This window comes from Maylandia zebra, linkage group LG7, assembly GCF_041146795.1.
Source record: "Maylandia zebra isolate NMK-2024a linkage group LG7, Mzebra_GT3a, whole genome shotgun sequence".
NCBI classification, from domain to species: domain Eukaryota; kingdom Metazoa; phylum Chordata; class Actinopteri; order Cichliformes; family Cichlidae; genus Maylandia; species Maylandia zebra.
Genome location: NC_135173.1, coordinates 12,845,173 through 12,850,450, shown reverse-complemented (window position 1 = coordinate 12,850,450; position 5,278 = coordinate 12,845,173). Strand labels below are relative to the sequence as shown.

The 5,278-nt window shown below is 35.2% G+C and overlaps 1 long non-coding RNA gene across 1 annotated transcript; it reads right to left on the bottom strand.

Annotated features, from left to right (window-relative positions):
• Positions 1 to 1,381: 1,381 nt before the first annotated feature.
• Positions 1,382 to 3,826, bottom strand: LOC101472739 (uncharacterized). The gene is made up of 4 exons (XR_191237.6): positions 3,405 to 3,826; positions 3,077 to 3,221; positions 2,629 to 2,690; positions 1,382 to 2,344 (listed from the first exon to the last, which is right to left on the bottom strand). It is a non-coding gene; the product is annotated as an uncharacterized LOC101472739 (long non-coding RNA).
• Positions 3,827 to 5,278: the final 1,452 nt, after the last annotated feature.

Below are 5,278 nucleotides of genomic sequence, written 5' to 3'. Positions count from 1 at the left end.
TTCAGCCAAGCATCCTTATCCTAGTAGTGGAATTAATCTCATCTCATGTTAAATGTAAATAAATAAATAAGTAATCCTGCTCCTTCCTTCTGGTCAGTATTGAAAGAGAAGTCAGAACCTACAGGTTTGAAGTCAGCTAGTATTAAAAGGACAGCCTTTGTATGGAGTATTTATGTTATGTTGTTTATTTCATGTGTTAAGATAAGAATGGATTTTATTTAAATAATAAAATTGTGGTTTATTCTTTGGACTGCATGCCTAAATTGAGAGGAGGGCTGAATGATGTAAAAGTGATGCAAAAACCAGTAGAGACCAAAGCACTGCTACTTTTGACACTTGGGACAAAGTAATCATTGCCTTAATTTGTGGAAAATAACCAAGGTTCTGATTTGCAATAACAGTTGTTGCGAATTCACGATGTTCTCAGAAGTAAAGATGTTTGTCTCTTTTATGGAAAAAAAATATTGTGAGAGGTTATTCGGGGTGTGATGTCAACACTGCAGCTCTCTAGTCTTACATTTTTTTTACAAAAACCCCTCAAACACACTTGTCATTCTTTTATTAATTCAGATGGAAAAAAACCACACGACAGGGCTGTTTTAAAACCTCAGTTGAGACAAGTGACTTTGGGACTTTTAATCAAAACCTCAACCATGTGAGCTGCCTGTTTATCTGCATCAAACAGGATTTCAAGTGTGCCTTCAAGGCAGAGAATCCACAAAGTTTTGAAATACTTTTATAAGATATCTAATTAAGGGTTTTAGATTGATAAAATCAGTGCATGCATCAAAGTAATATCCTCACTTTAAAATCCCATAAGACAGCATTTAGAAATGAATGAGGAGGCCAAGAAATATGAGGACGTTGTGGCCATGCTGTTGCTATGGTGTTGCTGTGCTATAATTAGAACCAGGAAAAGCTCATTAATCTACAGGCATACATTTAAAACTATATGAAGGGGGACTTTGTGCACACCTACTAATGGGGCATTAATAAAATCATCTGACTGCAGTGATGAGTTTTTGAATTTAACCTCCACAGTATGAAGTCACAGTTATGTCAAAAAACATTTTTCCTCTAAACAATTCTCAAATAACACATTTTGAATATCTCTATTATATCTTTTGGCCGACTGGTGTTTTTCTATTTGCTGAATAACTATTTCCAACAGATTGTACATAACAGAAGACAAAAATAATTACTATTGTATGCTATAATATTTGTCTTTATTTATTCTTTTGTACTGCAGAAAAGACGTGAGCACCACAGGGGTCTGCTTCAATTTTTATTTGAATCTATCACCAATAACGAGAGCACTCAGAGATGCTGTTTGCAGACAGTTTAATACAGAGCAGAATCTCAGACCCGTGCAGCGTTATGGTCTCAATTTCATTTGTTTTAATTTAATTCAGCACTGAACATGTTGAGATTGAGTGTAAGAAAGCAAAAAACAAAAAAGAAGGTATGATGGTTAAAAAAATGCACGATGAACAAATTTCTTTGAGGTTACTGAAAGAAAATCCATTTTTTATATCACATAATTCATTACATTTTATATTTGGTCTAATTTATTATTCACGTCTGACTCATAAAAAAAAGTTTTTGTCAAGTCACTGCAGCCTGATATAATCATAAACCAGACACCCAGATCATAACTGACTTTACAGACGTATGGGCGGCCTGAGAGGTGGCGGTCATAATCAGGATTGGAAATAGGTGAACAATCCTCCCACAGAGAAAATGTCTTGAAGTGTTTCCCCACTTCAAGCATCTTTTGCATGTACAGTACTGTATGTGTGCAAACATCTGCATTAAGATTAGGCTGTGATTTCACATTGGTAATGCATAAAATTCAGTCATTTGTTAGAAAAATCATAAGCACATGATGATAAGATTACAGGACATTTTGCATTGTTTAAAACACAAAGATGAAGAGAGACACTTTCAATAATTTCTGTTTATTCTTGTAGAAAAAAAACTTTCATGATTTAAAAAATTCTCTAATTTGCAATGATTGTACAACAAAAATGTGTATATAATAAAAAAGATTGAATTAATATTAAGATTTGAAGGTAAAAATTCAGAAAAAATAGAAATGATAAAACCCAATGGCCACAGCATCCTTTATGTCCTTAGCTTCTGTTTTACTCCTTTTTGTCATTGACAGCCTTTGAGTATATGAAGTAAATTGGATTTGTTTATTGTTTTTCTGTCCTTTCCTGATGAGCTGTCGACCTAATCAGAATGTTTTTTAATAATTAGATGTACACATTATCAGGAGCAAAGTGTCGGTTGGAGGCAGTTAGTATTCACTGGCGTGCTGAACTGCGATCCTTGATGATCACTGAAAACATCAAGGTTAAAATTTGATTTTGAACATCTTGTGTGCAGTGAATAGTGAAAGGTAGACGTGGCACAACAAACAGTATTATGATGGCATTAAGTTATATAAGTTCGTTTGAAGGACGTATGCGTGACCACTGTGGGGATTAAAAGGAAATGAGAGACAATAGATTTAAACAATATTTATGCATGATGTGCTTACTGGTTTTGGGTAATGCAAACATGTAATGAACACTATAAATGAAAGAAACAAAGGTAATGTAAATTAGTATTTAGATAGGCTACCTGGGGCCTGTTGCAGCTGAATCGACGTGTTTAGGCTCTTCTTTTGGCCATTGTCCACACAGCTGAAAAGTCAAATACACATCACAAAAAAGGCTCTTCACTATTAGACTTGCTACACAAAAAGAGTGAAATTTTACTAACTCTTTACTTTACTAATCCACTCCCTGTAAAAGGTAATTTGCTATTCTGCTCATTACTATGTCTAACTGCAAGTTAAATTTATCTGTATAGCAGAACTCAAATTATTATAATATACCCTAACCTATGACATAACCATGTAACAATAAAGTACCGATACAAATGTTTGGCTGCTTTGGCACTCCTGTCGTTACTTGCGGAAAGGAGATGCATCTTACAAACCTAAGTGTGCATCTGCTAATTGTATAAGTTTAATATAAATACAAGTTAAATACATAAATATACACATACAAGAGATACTTAGTCTTACATTGCTCTTCTGTTGATCCACAAGATTGTTGTCTGTTGTAACGGCTCGACAAAAAAAAATTTACGCTTCTTTTTGGGCACGCTGCACGAACGGCCTGAACAGGGCTTAGCTCCTTTTCTTCTTCTTCTTCTTTGAAAGATGTTTGCTGTGGGCAAAATACTAGTTTCTGATGAGCATTCATTTAATCTTTGTAAGCCAGTTTATTTGAAGTATCAGTGGGTAAAGCATATGAATTAGTATCAAAATGTATAACTAAACCAGTTATTACATTTCTGCGCATTGCTCACACATGCTAGTTAAAGTAAAATGTCACTACAAGAATACTTACAAACCAGTACTTCTTTTCCATTGCTCCGAATTTCTGTTAAACTGGGAACCTCTACTGTGATTTTGCAAAAGTACCATCCACTGCATGTTTCATTAACAACAGATAAAATGTGTGTATTTTCACTGCCTTCAGTGGAACTGTTTGCAAACTTGTTAATTATTTTACTGCACAGATTCCCTGAGTTGCTGAATGAAGGTCCATGTGAGCTAAAATACCAAGACACTCGATATCTCTCATATTTCTTTGTGCTCAAGCAGCAGTGCAAAGTCAGAGATGACCCAGATGGAGCAATCACTCTTGTCTGGGTTTTATCCAGAAATACGTGAGTCTGGCCCGATATCCCCACAGCTGCTGCTACCACTGTAGACAGAAAAAAGAAGAAATGTTATACCTTTTGTTTTTTCTGTTTTAATTTTTTATTTTATTTGTGTTAGATATCAATTTTGAGTCATAGAGTGGAGTTTTTAGCAGAACAACAGTGCATGGGAATCAGAGGACACAGGTTAAATCGAGTAAAACAGGAAATAATCAAAAAGAACATAAAGACAGACAAGGGAGCATTTGTGTAAGCACAAGCAGTTGAGACAGAAGAAGGAACCAAGAGGAACATGACACAGATAACAACCTCAACAAAGGAACTAAAACTAAATCCAATTCAAGAATTCAGATCTAACACTACAACAGAAACTCAAAACCAAAAGCCAATAACTGATCTAAACTGGGAGAAACTAAACTCAGAGCAACACACAGGTAACAAGGGAAAAAAACAATAGATGGGGAAGACTAACAAACAACCTGACAATGAACGAAAGAAAACTCACACAATAAATGCACATGGGGTGACGAGGGAAGTGGAAACACATGGGGAACATAGCTGTGATGAACAGACCTAATGACACAAGAGGAAGCAAAACTGAACACAGGACAGGAGACTGTCAAAATAAAACAGGAAATACTAAGACACAGACTAATCCATTGGGACTAGACAGGCTGAGGGGACAACGGGAGGAGACACAAGGAGGGGAAACACGGAACACAAGAAAACTCTGAAAACAGCAAGAAAAACTCAGGACTGACTAGTGAAACCTAAATCATCATAATAACACAAAAACACTTGGAAAAAACACAATAAACTCAAAAGTTGGGTCAAACACCCAGAACCATGACATGCAACCTGAACTTTTAACTGCCTAATTATAAAACAGTGCGAACTGCTGGATTGTCTCTTGAAGTTCTCTCAGTAAAAAAAGATGGTATTTAGTCAATTAGAATTTGATGCCTAAACTATGACTAAAACTAAAAAAGTTTTAAGAAAGTTTGCTGTCAAAATTAACACTGATGAAGCAGCCAATCTACAAACACAATGAACGCTACCAATAACACCACACCACCTTTGATCTACTGAAAGTAGCAATGATGGAGATGTTTTTGATTACATGTGCTTCCCAAAGCTTGACTTTGCATCCAGTCCTTCCCTCACCTACTTGATCCTCACTTACTTTTTGATTGTCTAGTCTTCAAAATGGAAAATTTTCATTATTTCTGAGCAGTAATTTGATGAAGAAGCATGACTTTTTTGTGATTTGTGTTTTTTTTCTATATTTGAATCAGTTTTTAGCAATACTATAATCAAATAATCATGCTAACCTCTTCATGGTGGATTGCATTCCCACTCATCTGTGTTTACTGACCTTAAAAAAGCAAAGAACAAAGTAAAAATGTTGATTGTTATTGAGGGTTTCAATTCCAATTCCCTCCTCGAATGTGTGAAATTATAAGTATTATATTGCTAAATGAATAAGGGACCACAGTGAGCTCATATACTGACTGTAGCACAGTGACACTTTTCTGAGTTTTCTTTCTTTTTTCTTCTT